Source organism: Oryctolagus cuniculus, chromosome 13, assembly GCF_051225735.1.
Source record: "Oryctolagus cuniculus isolate XC-2025 breed Fujian yellow rabbit chromosome 13, ASM5122573v1, whole genome shotgun sequence".
In the NCBI taxonomy this organism is placed as follows: Eukaryota; Metazoa; Chordata; class Mammalia; order Lagomorpha; family Leporidae; genus Oryctolagus; species Oryctolagus cuniculus.
Genome location: NC_142879.1, coordinates 80,879,220 through 80,894,839, shown reverse-complemented (window position 1 = coordinate 80,894,839; position 15,620 = coordinate 80,879,220). Strand labels below are relative to the sequence as shown.

The following is a 15,620-nucleotide window of genomic DNA, read 5'->3' as shown; positions in this document are numbered from 1 at the left end:
TGGGCCATCCTCTACTGCTGGATAGTAAGTCTTACTTGCCTAAAAAGATGGATAGTAATTTGAGTAGCCAGGACTTGAACTGGCACCCAATTGGAATGTCAGCACTGCAAGCCACAGCTCTACTTGCTACTCCACAGCATCGGCCCCCTAAATTCTTATGAGTATTGCTACACGATTGGAATTTATAATTGATAATGCTGAACAATTGAAACTGTCTTATTTACAATTGTAGGACTGGATATGGCAGTTTTACTTGAAGTACAGTATGTAGCCTGCTTATTGTATGATTTTCGGAAAAGCATGCATTTATATATAACAGCAGATCTGTTAATCATTTAAAAGTGAATTGTCATGATTACCCAGATGTAAAGAATGCAATATGTGCTAATGAGTTAGCAGTCACAGACATTTAGAATTAGAGTGATTTTGGAACTTTTTCAATACTGCAGTTTTTATGAAAAACTAATAATTTTTTTATTTGACAGGTAGAGTTATATACAGTGAGAAATCAAAAAGGTCTTCCTTCCATTGGTTCAGTCCCCAAATGGCTGCCACAGTTGGAGCTGTGCCCATCCAAAGCCAGGAGTCAGGTGCTTTCTCCTGGTCTCCCATCCGGGTGCAGGGCCCAAGCACTTGAGCCATCCTCCACTGCCTTCCTGGGCCATAGCAGAAAGCTGGACTGAAAGAGGAGCAACCAGGACTAGAACACTTTGCCCATAAGGGATACCAGCACCACAGGTGGAGAATTAAACAAGTGAGCCACGGCGCTGGCCCCCGATAAATTTACTCTTAACAAAATATCAAAATATCTTATTTAGTATAAAGTTAGTAGTGAAAAGAGACTACCTTGTTGAACACAGAAATTTGAGATTATATTTCTTGGTATTAATTTGCATCTTAAGGCTTATTGCCTAGTTTATTTCAACATTTCCATCTAATATTACTAATAATATCTTGTACTTAGTGGTTCACTGTGTGCCAGACAATATTCTTTTGATTTTTTAAAAGATTTATTTATTTATTTATTTGGAAGTCAGAGTTACACAGATAGTGAACAAGAGGAAGAGAGAGAGAGAGAGAGGTCCTCCATCTGCTGGTTCACTCCCCAGATGGCCTAAAAGGTCAGAGATATGCCAATCTGAAACCAGGAGCCAGGACCTCTTCAGGGTCTCCCATGCAGATTCAGGGGCCCAAGGACTTGGGCCAACTTCCTACTGCTCTCCCAGGCTATAGCAGACAGCTGAATGGAAAGTGGAGCAGCCTGGACTTGAACCGGCCTCCATATGGGATGCCCCCACTGCATGCAGTGGCTTTACTAGGTACACCACAGCACTGGCCTCAAGACAATGCTCTAAAATGATGCATTAATTATTCCCAAATATTGAAAAGTGGCATGGTACACATTTGAATGTGTTGTTTTGTACTAGTTGTAGAAACAGTTTAAAATATATTTATATTTAAAAATGTAAGCTTTGATCTAAAGGTTTACTTTCCCTTAAGGTGCCTGTTTGGAAACTGAGAGATCATTGAAGTCTCAAGATAGAGTACAACTGATCTTATCCAAGCCTCCTTTATCACATGAGGATGCTAAATGCCAAGCCCAGAGAAGTTAAGTGAACTGTTCAAGGTCACATAGGTAAGTTGTGGCAGGGATAATTCTGTATTAGCATTAGGTATCCTGATACATAGGCCACTGTTCTGTCAATTTTGTACTCCTTCTGGAGTTAAAGATTCTAAGTTGTGGAAAATTGAATTTGGAAATTTAGTGGTTGCTATGTTGTTATGGTGAGAAATTTCTGTGTATAGCTATGAGTTGCTTAAATTTTATTCAATATATTTTTCTAGTATGTTTGCTATTTATTTGAAATGTATAACAAGTAGCTTCATCTATTTGCCAAAAGAATTTTTTGAAGATTTATTTATATTATTTGAAAGTCAGAATTACACAGAGAGAGAAGGACAGGCAGAGAGAGTGGTCTTCCATTCACTGGTTCACTCCACAGTTGGCCTCCATGGCTGGGGCTGTGCTGACTGGAAGGCAGGAGCCAGGAGCCTCTTCCTGGTCTCCTATACAGGTGCAGGGGCCCAAGGACTTGGACCATTTTATAATGCTTTCCCAGGCCATAGCAGAGAGCTGGATAGGAAGTGGAGCAGCCAGGTCTTGAACTGATGCCCCTATGGAATACCAGCACTGCAGGTGGCAGCCTCACCCACTATGGCACAGTGCCAGCCCTTGCCAAAAGAATTTATAGAAGCTATTCCATATATACACTTAACAATTATTTAGTTACTTGACACGAACTATCCCTGCATATTTGAAAATTTTGAATGGTATCACTTGGGTTTTAAGAATGTTATATTTTAGGTCTCTTAATATTTTTAGTGATGATGTTTTAAAGGCCCTTTCTGTTTTATGAAAAATGATAAGGATTTTGTTTTACAATGGCCATAGTATTACTACTTAAAGCAATAGATTAAATAACACTTTTAAACAAAGTGATTTAATACTGAATTCTAACACACTGGTATATTTTAAAGTGAGAAACCGGATTTCTTTCAGATATTCTAAAGAAGAATGATAATCAAAATTGAAGACATCTACAGTTTTTAATCACTTGTTTTAAATATTGGTCATAATGGTCCAATTTTGAGTTTAATTTTAATTAGCTTTTAAATGATTCAATATGTTTTATAGAAAAAATTCGGAGAACATAATTATATACTCAACCTCCCTCCCTTCTTTTTCCTTCTTTGTCATTTTTTTTAGCTTATGAAATGACATTTTCAGTTTACATTACATTAAAAAGGGTTGTTGAGTCAAGGGACAAGTTTAACAGGCAAAAAGCAAAAAGATCCTAATTTAGAGGGAATACAGACAATGGCTCTAAACAATATTTGAATATCACATCTAAACAATATTTGAAGAAATTGATAAATATTTTAATTTCTCCTACTAAAATGCTCAAAGTCTTTAATGATTTATCAAATATTAGTGCAAAATTATGGATTTAAATGATCCCAAAAAGTGATGAATTTTTGTGTAATAAAGTCCAATTTTTGTCAAGGCTTTTTGACAGTCTCACAGAAAACTTATGTTTGTGAATGGGAAGAATAATACCAAAATATCCATACTACCAAAAGCAATTTGCAAATTCAATGCAATCCCAATCAACATACCAACGATGTTCTCAGAGCTAGAAAAAATGATGCTAAAATTCACATAGAAACATGAGAGATGCTTAACATCTAAAGCAATATTATAAAGCAAAAAAAAGCTGGAGACATCACACCATATTTTAAGACATATTACAGGGGTCAGCACTATGACAAAGCAGGTAAAGTCACTGTCTGCAGTGCCGGCATCTCATATGGGTGCCAGTATGTTTCCCAGCTGCTCCACTTCTTATACCCCTCTCTGGTATAGCCTGAGAAAAAAGTAGAAAATGGCCAAAGTCTTTGGGCCCCTGCACCTGCATAGAGACCTGGAAGAAGCTCCTGACACTTGGATTCAGATCAACAGAGCTCCGGCCATTGTGGCCATTTGGGGAGTAAACCAGTGGATGGAAGACCTCTCTCTCTCTCTGCCTCTACCTCTCTGTAACTCTGCCTTTCAAATAAATAAACTGCAAAAAAAAAGAAGAAGAAGTGTTAGCACTGATATAATAACAGACACATAGTTCAATGGAAAAGACTTGGTAGCATAGAAATAAACCCAAATTTCTACCAGCAACTCATATTTAACAAAGGAACTAAAATGAACTGGAGAAAGAAGAATCTCTTTCACAAGTGGTGCAGAGGAACTTGATTATCCATATGTAGAAGCCTGAAAAGAGACTCCAACATCTCTTACACTATGTGAAAGTGAACTCATAGTGAATTAAAATGTAATCATAAGACCCAAACCCAAGTAAACATAGGGGAACTCTAAATATTGTCAACACACAATAGCTTTTGGGTAAGATTCCAATAGCAATAGTCACAAAAATAAAAACAGAGACATTTGAGTATATCCAACTAAGATACTTCTTCACAACAAAGTAAACATCAGAGTGTAGATACAATGAACAGATGGCAGGAAAAATTAAAACTCTGAATGTTTACAGATTTCCAGAACATTTACATGAATTGGAAAAACTCCAAAAAATACAGTGAAGAAACATCTGAATAGACATTTCTCAGAAGAAATGTAAATGGTCAAAACATGTGAATATGCCCGATGTCACTAGCCATTATGTAAATATAAATCAGAGCACCATATCAGTCTCCAACACCTGTGGGAGAATACAACACTCAGGTGTTTGTGTGTGCAGCAAGTGGGTTTAGAGGACCCTGTTCACCTCTGGAGAGCAGAGTCTACAGGGAGGTAAAGAAACCTTACTGCGCAGGGGCATGCTAATCTTCTCTGTATCGTTCCAATTTTAGTATATGTGCTGCCGAAGCGAGAAAGAGATGAAAAGAATTTATCTCAGCTAGCCACTAATATTCAAGAAACAAGGTCTTCAGGAAAGCCAACTCAACTGACATTTTCATGTCATTGTTAAATAAAGGAAAAATTATCTAGGTTCAGCAATACGTAGTTTATAAGAGAAAGACTACAGAGTAATTTCCTTGGCATAGAAATAACTTTGTCTTTTTTTTTTTTTTATCTATGAGGGCTTGCTATCAGCACCACACACCCACATCCCATATACAAATGCCTGGCTTGAGTGGTAGCTTCTCTGCTTTGAGGCAAGTTTCTGCTAGTGTGCACCCTGGGAGGAGACGGAGGATGGCAGAAGTGCTTGGGTCCTTGCACCCAAATGGGACATCCAGAATGAATTCCCAGTTCCTGGTTTTGGCTTGGTCAAGCTTTGGCTATTGCAAGTGTCTGGGGAGTGAAACAGTGGTTCCCTCTTCCTGTCACTCTGCCTTTCAAATCAATAACTGTTGTTGGTAATGACTAATAATGATATTCACTGATTGTCAAATTTTGAATCTATTAATTATAGACAATTTCTCTTTGTAATTTTAAACTTTCATAATGTTCTGTTGCCAATTTCATCACTAGAAATAAAAACTTTTCCTCAAAAAAAAAGAAACCTTACTGCTTTCCTAATGTGCTTATTAAGTTCTTGACCAGCGCCTGTTAGTCTTGCTACAAACTTTCTAGTCTTACTACTTTCCTTCTTCTTCCTCTTCTCTGTGACTTGTAAAATAGTATACATTCTATATACTGTGGATACTTTTGATTTATTTTATTCCTTCAGTCTCCTATGAAGTTCCTCCACAAAAGCACAGCCCTTAAGATATTCATTCATTTATGCAGTCTGCAGATTTCATGAGCTACTAAATTCCAAGTAGTATGTTAAAGGCAAGATCTGGGCCTAAGAGAAAAGTGGTCTAAATTCTGTGCCTAGAAGAGGATTTGGGACATAGTAGAACTTCAGTGAAGTGCTATGTGAATGACATGCACTCATTAAATGAGTAATCTAAAGCATACACTTCATTTAAGCAACACAGCAGCCCTACTCACCTCAGGTAGAGCAATTGAGAGGAATAATGTGAACAAAAATAAGACATCAATAAGTTGAATAATAACAGAGAAAAAACAAAATGAGATAGATGCCAACATTACTGAGCTATTTTTGAGGAATTAAATTGATAGAGGGGCTGGCATTGTGGCCAAGTGGGGAAAGCTGCAATCTGTGAGGCCAGCATAACATCTGAGTTCCACTTTGAGTTTAGGAATCTCCACTTCCAATTTAGCTCACTGCTAAACACCTGGGAAACCAGCAGAAGATGGACGAAGGACTTGGGTCCTTGCCACTGATGTGGGAGACTTGGATGAAGCTCCTGACTCCAGCATGCCCCAGGCTCAACTGTTGAAACTCTCTGGGGTGTGAGCTAGCAGATGAAAGCTATCTATGTCTTTCCCTCTCTCTCTAAATCCACCTTTCAAATAATAAAGATTTAATAAACAAATTAACTGATTTCAAAATACACAAAAACGTGAACAATACTATATCATTTTTATGCCAAACTGATAAAAAATAACAAATGCTAGAGAGCACATGGGAAAAGAAAACCGTCATATATGGTGGGTGAAAACACAAGTTAGTACAGATGTTATGCAGAACAGTATGGTCATTTCTTAAAAAGGATAAAAATTGGGCCGGCGCTGTTGTGCAGTGAGTTAAAGCCCTGGCCTGAAGGGCCAGCATCCCATTTGGGTGCCAGTTCTAGTTCCAGCTGCTCTTCTTCCAATACAGCTCTCTGCTATCTCCTGGGATAGCAGTAGAAGATGGCCCAAGTCCTTGGGCCCATGCACCCATGTGGGAGACCCAGAGGAAGCTCCTGTCTCCAGGTTTCAGAATGGCATAACTCTGGCCTTTGTAGTCATCTGTAGAGTGAACCAGCTGATGCAGGACCTCTCTGTGTCTCTACCTCTATTGTAACTCTTTCAAATAAATAACAAAAATTTCAAATAAGATAAAAATTGACCTACCATGTGAGAGTTATCTTGCTCTTGGCTATATATAATAAGGAAATTTTATTAGAAGGAAAGGAGGAGAGCATATCAAAGATACAGCAATTTTCCCATAACACAGCCACTATAACACAGTTCACTGCAGCCAGGATTTGAAACCAATCTAGCTGTCCATCAGTGAAAAACAATGGACAGGGCAACCTCTTTTAGATACAAAAAAAGAACAAAATATTATTAAATTAATTGAAATAAGCCAGAAGCAGGAACACAAATGTCACCTGGTCCTTGTCACATGTGGAAGTGAAAGAAGATAATGGATCTGAACACAGAACTGTGATTACTAGAGGCTGAGAAGGGAAGCAGCTAGGGATAGAGGGGGATTGGATAATAGGTATCAAAAATCAAAGAGGCAGAAAGAACTTCTGGTGTTCCATAATATAATGAGATGACTACATTCAACCATATTAGGTTCTGTGTAAAGAACTGAAGGAGAGGAGCTGGTAGTCTCAAATCATGGAGAAGAATTAGAAACTGTAGTTGCTTGGGGGCCAGCATTGTGGCACAGTGGGCTAACACCCTGGCCTGAAGCACCAGCATCCCATGTGGGTACCAGTTCTAGTCCTGGCTGCTCCTCTTCTGATCCAACTCTCTGCTATGGCCTGGGAAAGCAGTAGAAGATGGCCCAAGTCCTTGGGTCCCTGCACCCAAGTGGGAGATCTGGAAGAAGCTCCTGGTTCCTGGCATCAGATTGGCAGAGCTCCGGCCATTGCGGCCATCTGGGGAGTGAACCAGCAGAGGAAGACCTCTCTCTCTCTCTGCTGCTACTTCTCTCTGTAACTCTGTCTTTCAAATAAATAACTCTTTAAAAACTTAATAAAACTGTAGTTGCTTAGCTTGATCACTTTTTACTGCATAAATGTGTGCAAATATTGCACTACACCCTGTAATAATGCATGACTAGGACACATTCATCACAAATTATTTCAATGAAATTTTAAAAATTAGAAGCATTTCTTTATATTAACAATGAACTATTTGAAAATGAAATTAGAGAAACATTTCCATGCATAGCAGCATAAGAACCAGGAACCAATGTCTTCAATGTTATCAGTGATGAATCAGATTCACAGACCCCAGCACTCAGTTTTTGCCATATACCTTACCATGGCAATTGTGGGCATATAGTAGTAAATCAATGGACAGGAATCCTTTGTCTCTAAATCTGCTAAATAAATAAACATGGAATTCATCAAAGAAAAAGAGATATCAATTTGGATGCCAGGCACAAAAACACATGCACTTGAGCTATCCTCCAGTTTGTGATGCCAACAAATCTTTCAGACATGTTACATTTTCAGAGACTTTTCTGTAATCTTGCTAAGCTTTCTGGAAATCTGCCTTATAGCAAAGGGTTTCCCAATTCCATTACACTCATGATTTTTCTTTTGTGTGATATATTAGTTTACCATCTAGAGATAATTTATGGTACAAAACTTTTCTATGCATGCATGTTTTCTCATTTGTGAGTCTATTCATGGGAATTGAAAACTGATTTACAGCAGAAATACATTTTCCAAATTCATTGCATAGACTTTTGTTCCTTATGAATTCTCTGAAGTCTGTTGATGTCTAATTTCTGGCTAAAGGTTTTATTGTATTTACAGCATGCAAAGACTATCACCTTTTGTGAATTCTGTATCTATACAAGCCTGAAATAAAGAAAATGTTTTTGCACAATCAGTATACGCCTAAGAAACCACCTGTGTCAATTCTCTGATGTACCATTGACTTCTGACTCTAATAATATTTATAAGCTTTCTCCTTTACATGAGTCTCTGTTGGATAGGATGTGATTTCCAGCAAAAGGTTTTGTCACAATACTTACATGAATTTTGGAGAAAAGCTCTTCCACATTCATTATATTGTTAAGGTCTCTCCCTTGTTCAAATTCCATGATGGATTATGAGGCATTACCTATGTGAAATGACTTTCTCACATTTATTTCATTCATTAGATATATATGTTGTGCATTCTGATATAAGGAGAGATTTGGGCAGAGCTTTCCAACACTCATTACACCCATAAGGTTTCTCTCCCACGTGAATTCCCTGTTGTCGTATGAGGTATGGCTTCTAATTAAAGGGATTTTACTTTCAAAGGAGTTTTTCCCTATATGAATTTGATGATGTACAATGAGGGCTGAATTATGGTAAAAGGCTCTGAGTCATTACATTCATAAAATTGCTCCCCATGAGAATTCTTTTATGTTTGATGAGGTCTGATTTGCACCACAAAGGCTTATTCACATGTATTACATTCATGCATTTCTCCCCTTGGTGAATTCTCTAATATTTCATGAGATATAACTTGCACAAAAAGGTCAAGTAGAAAATTCCCTGTGTGGATACTCTGATATCTTATGAGTTATGAAGTACAGCAAAGAGGCTTTCCACCATCCTTCCATCCATAAAACCTACCTAAATTGAGCAACAAAGATATAGAAAACGTACACACACACATAACCAGATGGAAATGATATCAGTAATAAAGACCCTCGCCGCCAAGAAAACCCCAGGACTGGATGGCTTCACTGCTGAATTCTAACAGACATTTAAAGCACTAACTGCAATTCTTCTCAAGTTATTCAAAACAATTGAGAGAGAGGCGATTCTCCCAAATTCTTTCTATGAAGCCAACATCACCTTCATTCCTAAACTTGAAAAAAGTGCAACAAAGAAAGTAATTATAGACCAATTTCCCTGATGAACATACATGCAAAGATCTGCAACAGAATTCTGGCCAATTGAATCCAACAATGCATCAGAAAGATCATCCACCCAGACCAAGTGGGATTTATCCTTGGTATGCAAGGATGGAACCAAAGGCTTTTCCACAGTCATTTCATTTATAAGCTTTCTCCATGGTGTGAAGGCTCTGATACTTTCTGAGGTTTGACTTCTCAGCAAAGGTTTTTCCACAGTCGTTGCAATCATAAGGTTTTCCCCAGTACAAATTGTCTGATGCTTTGTGAGCTTTGATTTCTCAGCAAAGGCTTTTCCACAATGATTGCATTCATAAGGTTTCTCCCCTCTGTGAATTCTCTGATGATTTATGAGTTTTGCCTTCTGGCCAAAGGATTTTCCATAGTCATTGCATTCATAAGGTTTCTCACCTGTGTGAATTCTCTGATGATTTATGAGGTGTTTCTTCTGGCCAAAGAACTTCCCACAGTCATTACATTTGTAAGATTTCAACCCTGTGTGAATTCTCTGATGTCTAATGAGATCTGACTTCTGGTGAGTGGTTTCCACACAATCATTACACACATGAGGGTTTTCCACAATATGAGTGCTGTGATGGAGGGTATGGCAGAATTTAATACTGAATGACTTCCCACAAGGTTTACATGCATAGGATTTCTTCCCTATATTTGGTCTATGATTCAGTCTAACATGTGATTGGTAAATGACAGGTTCCACAGTCCCAATATACTTATAAATGTTCTCTCTTTTCAGGTAAATACAATCAGAATTCCACAGTCAGTCAGCTGGGAGGGGTGGATGAATCCGGAAACAGCTGGTTTCCTTGTACTAAAACAAGCGCCATATCACAAAGGACTCTTACATTTCTTTTTCTTTTTTGCATTTTTCACATTTTCTTATTTATCATGGTTTGTAATAAATTTTCTGATGTGGGTTGTGGTTTTGAGGCTGGCTTAAGGCGTTCAGGGAACCAGAGGAATGGTCTTTTTCAATTAGGGCACAGCTGTTGGCTCTCTCCAATTCTGGCTTTCTGTCATTGCTTTGGGTGCCTCAGCCAATTTTTCGTTTTGAGCAACTTTTTCCCAAATGTTTTGTTGGTCTGAGTTGGTTTTGCCTTTTTCCTTTTCAAATTGTGTATTCTGATGCAATACAAACAAGGGTTTAGAACGAGGATCCATTATGAAATTGAAAAACAGAACATACTGGGTTTTGATGATTAGAAATCATAGGCAACATGACCAAGATGAGTTTTTGGGTTTTGGAAAATGACATAGAAACCTTCCACTGAGGGGCAGATATTAATTTCCTCCAAATCGAGAGTGAGTGCGATTTTCAGGTGAATTCAATCAGAATTCCACAGCCAGTCAGCTAGGAGGGGTGGATGAATCTGGAAACAGCTGGTTTTCTTGTGTCTAAATCAAGCCAAATATCACAAAGGACTCTTGCATTTCCTTGACTTTTTTCTCATTTTTCTTTTTTTCATGGTTTGTAATGAATTTTCTGATGTGAGCTTTGGTTTTGAGGCTGCAATATAGAGTTCAGGGCACCGGAGGAATGGTCTTTTTGAAACACGGCACAGCTGTTGGCGTGCTCCAATTCTGGCTTTTGTCATTGTTTTGGGTGCCTCAGCCGATTTGTGGTTTCTTGAGTGGCAATTTCCTAAATGATTTCTGGGTCTCAGTCGGTTTTGCCTTCTTATTTCCAAATTTTGTATTCTGATGCAATACAAGCAAGATTTTGGACAGAGTAGCCATTATGAAAGAAAAAAAAAAAAAAACACAGCAAATTGCCCTTTCAGGATTAGAAATCTATAGGCAACACGATCAAGATGAGTATCTGTGTTTTGGAAAATGGCATGGAAAGCTTCTGCTGAGGGGACAGATTCTAATTCCCTCCAAATTGAGTGTGAGAGCGATTTTGAGGTGAATTCAATCAGAATTCCAAAGTCAGTCTCTGGAAGGGGGGGATGAATCTGGTAACAGCCAGTTTCCTTGTGTCTAAATCCAGCCAAATATCAAAAAGGACTCTTGCATTTCTTTGGCTTTTTAACATTTCCCTTATTTATCATGGTTTGTAATGAATTTTATGATGTTAGGTTTGGTTTTGTGGCTGCAATATGCAGTTCAGGGCACTGGAGGAATGGTCTTTTTCAAACAGGGCACAGCTGTTGGCTTGCTCCAATTCTGGCTTGCTGTCATTGTTTTGGGTGCCTCAGCTGAAATTTGGTTTCTTGAGTTTCACTGCGATTTTCAGGTTAATTCAGTCAGATTTCCACAGGCAGTCAGCTGGAGGGGTGGACGAATCAGGGAACAGCCAGTTTCCTTGCAACTAAATCAAGCCCAATATCATTATGGATTCTTGCATTTCTTTGGCTTTTTTCTCTTTTTTCTTATTTATCATGGTTTGTAATGAATTTTCTGATGTGAGCTTTGGTTTTGAGGCTGGCATATTGAGTTCAGGGCACAAGAGGAAGGTTATTTTTCAATCAGGGCACAGCTGTTGGCTTGCTCCACTTCTGGCTTGCTGTCATTGTTTTGGGTGCCTCAGCTGATTTGTGGTTTCTTGTGTGGCAATTTCCCAAATGTTTTCTGGGTCTGAGTTGGTTTTGCCTTCTTCCTTCCAAATTTTGTATTCTGATGCAATGCAAAGAAGAGTTTGGACAGAGTAGCCATTATGAAATAAAAAACAGAGCAAATAGGCATTTGAAGCTTATAAATCTATAGGTAACATGACCAAGGTGAGTTTTTGTGTTTTGGAAAATACAGTGGAACACTTTGGCTGAGGTGACAGATATTAATTGCCTCCAAACTGAGTTTCACTGCGATTTTCAGGTTAATTCAGTTAATTCAGTCAGAATTCCACAGGCAGTCAGCTGGAGGGGTGGATGAATCCGGGAACAGCCGGTTTCCTAGCGACTAAATCAAGCCCTATATCATTATGCATTCTTGCATTTTTTTGGCTTTTTTCTCTTTTTTCTTATTTATCATGGTTTGTAATGAATTTTCTGATGTGAGCTTTGGTTTTGAGGCTGGCATATTGAGTTCAGGGCACTGGAGGAATGGTCTTTTTCAATCAGGGAACAGCTGTTGGCTTGCTCAAATTCTGGCTTGCTGTCATTGTTTTGGGTGCCTCAGCTGATATGTGGTTTCTTGTGTGGCCATTTCCTAAATGTTTTCTGGGTCTGAGTTGGTTTTGCCTTCTTCCTTCCCAAATTTTGTATTCTGATGCAATACAAGCAAGATTTTGGACAGAGTAGCCATTATGAAAGAAAAAAAAAAAAACAGCAAATTGCCCTTTCAGGATTAGAAATCCATGGGCAACACAACCAAGATGAGATTCTGTGTTTTGGAAAATGACATGGAACGCTTCTGCTGAGGTGACAGATTCTAATTCCCTCCAAATGGAGTGTGAGAGCGATTTTGAGGTGAATTCTCTCAGAATTCCAAAGTCAGTCTGTGGAAGGTGGGAATGAATCTGGAAACAGCCAATTTCTTTGTGTCTAAATCCTTTCAAATATCACAAAGGACTCTTGCATTTCTTTGGCTTTTTCACATTTCCCTTATTTATCATGGTTTGTAATGAATTTTCTGATGTGAGCTTTGGTTTTGAGGCTGCAATATGGAGTTCAGGGCACTGGAGGAATGGTCTTTTTCAATCAGGGCACAGCTGTTGGCTTGCTCCACTTCTGGCTTGCTGTGATTGTTTTGGTTGCCTCAGCCGATTTGTGGTTTCTTGAGTGGCAATTTCCTAAATGTTTTCTGTGTCTGAGTCGGTTTTGCCTTCTTATTCCCAAATTTTGTATTCTGATGCAATACAAGCAAGATTTTGGAGAGTAGCCATTATGAAAGAAAAAAAAAAAAAAACACAGCGCATTGCCCTTTCAGGATTAGAAATCTACAGGGAACACGACCAAGATGAGTTTCTGTGTTTTGGAAAATGACATAGAACGCTTCTGCTGAGGGGACAGATTCTAATTCCCTCCAAATGGAGTGTGAGAGCGATTTTGAGGTGAATTCAATCAGAATTCCAAAGTCAGTCTGTGGAAGGGGGGGATGAATCTGGAAACAGCCAGTTTCTTTGTGTCTAAATCCAGCCAAATAGCAAAAAGGACTCTTGCATTTCTTTGGCTTTTTCACATTTCCCTTATTTATCATGGTTTGTAATGAATTTTCTGATGTGAGCTTTGGTTTTGAGGCTGCAATATAGAGTTCAGGGCACCGGAGGAATGGTGTATTTCAAACAGGGCACAGCTGTTGGCTTGCTCCAGTTCTGGCTATTGTCTTTGTTTTGGGTGCCTCAGCTGAAATTTGGTTTCTTGAGTTTCACTGTGATTGTCAGGTTAATTCAGTCAGAATTCCACAGGCAGTCAGCTTTAGTGGTGGATGAATCTGGGAACAGCCGGTTTCCTTGCAGCTAAATCAAACCCAATATCATTATGGATTCTTGCATTTCTTTGGCTTTTTTCTCTTTTTTCTTATTTATCATGGTTTGTAATGAATTTTCTGATGTGAGCTTTGGTTTTGAGGCTGCAATATGGAGTTCAGGGCACAAGAGGATGGTTCTTTTTCAATCAGGGCACAGCTGTTGGCTTGCTCCACTTCTGGCTTGCTGTCATTGTTTTGAGTGCCTCAGCTGATATGTGGTTTCTTGTGTGGCAATTTCCCAAATGTTTTCTGGGTCTGAGTTGGCTTTGCCTTCTTCCTTCCCAAATTTTGTATTCTGATGCAATGCAAACAAGAGTTTGGACAGAGTAGCCATTATGAAATAAAAAACACAGCAAATAGGCGTTTGAAGCTTAGAAATCTACAGGTAACATGACCAAGATGAGTTTTTGTGTTTATGAAAATAAAATGGAACACTTTGGCTGAGGTGACAGATATTAATTGCCTCCAAACTGAGTTTCACTGTGATTGTCAGGTTAATTCAGTCAGAATTCCACAGGCAGTCAGCTGGAGGGGTGGATGAATCCGGGAACAGCCGGTTTCCTTGCAGCTAAATCAAACCCAATATCATTATGGATTCTTGCATTTCTTTGGCTTTTTTCTCTTTTTTCTTATTTATCATGGTTTGTAATGAATTTTCTGATGTGAGCTTTGGTTTTGAGGCTGGCATATTGAGTTCAGGGCACAAGAGGATGGTTCTTTTTCAATCAGGGCACAGCTGTTGGCTTGCTCCACTTCTGGCTTGCTGTCATTGTTTTGAGTGCCTCAGCTGATTTGTGGTTTCTTGTGTGGCAATTTCCCAAATGTTTTCTGGGTCTGAGTTGGCTTTGCCTTCTTCCTTCCCAAATTTTGTATTCTGATGCAATGCAAAGAAGAGTTTGTACAGAATAGCCATTATGAAATAAAAAACACAACAAATAGGCGTTTGAAGCTTAGAAATCTACAGGTAACATGACCAAGATGAGTTTTTGTGTTTATGAAAATAAAATGGAACACTTTGGCTGAGGTGACAGATATTAATTGCCTCCAAACTGAGTTTCACTGTGATTTTCAGGTTAATTCAGTCAGAATTCCACAGGCAGTCAGCTGGAGGGGTGGATGAATCCGGGAACAGCCGGTTTCCTAGCGACTAAATCAAGCCCTATATCATTATGGATTCTTGCATTTTTTTGGCTTTTTTCTCTTTTTTCTTATTTATCATGGTTTGTAATGAATTTTCTGATGTGAGCTTTGGTTTTGAGGCTGGCATATTGAGTTCAGGGCACAAGAGGAAGATTCTTTTTCATTCAGGGCACAGCTGTTGGCTTGCTCCACTTCTGGCTTGCTGTCATTGTTTTGGGTGCCTCTGCTGATTTGTGGTTTCTGGTGTGGCCATTTCCTAAATGTTTTCTGGGTCTGAGTTGGTTTTGCATTCTTCCTTCCCAAATTTTGTATTCTGATGCAATACAAGCAAGATTTTGGACAGAGTAGCCATTATGAAAGAAAAGAAAAAAAACACAGCAAATTGCCCTTTCAGGATTAGAAATCCATAGGCAACACAACCAACATGAGATTCTGTGTTTTGGAAAATGACATGGAACGCTTCTGCTGAGGTGACAGATTCTAATTCCCTCCAAATGGAGTGTGAGAGCAATTTTGAGGTGAATTCAATCAGAATTCCAAAGTCAGTCTGTGGAAGGGGGGTATGAATCTGGAAACAGCCAGTTTCTTTGTGTCTAAATCCTTTCAAATATCACAAAGGACTCTTGCATTTCTTTGGCTTTTTCACATTTCCCTTATTTATCATGGTTTGTAATGAATTTTCTGATGTGAGCTTTGGTTTTGAGGCTGGAATATGGAGTTCAAGACACGGAAGGAATGGTCTTTTCCAATCAGGGCACAGCTGTTGGCTTGCTCCAATTCTGGCTTTCTGTCATGGTTTTGGGTGCCTCAGCCGAGTTTTGGTTCCTT

At 38.8% G+C, this 15,620-nt stretch overlaps 1 pseudogene; it reads right to left on the bottom strand.

Annotated features, from left to right (window-relative positions):
- Window positions 1–4,378: 4,378 nt before the first annotated feature.
- On the bottom strand, window positions 4,379–4,446 carry LOC138845109 (U6 spliceosomal RNA; annotated as a pseudogene).
- Between the last annotated feature and the right edge of the window lie 11,174 nt (window positions 4,447–15,620).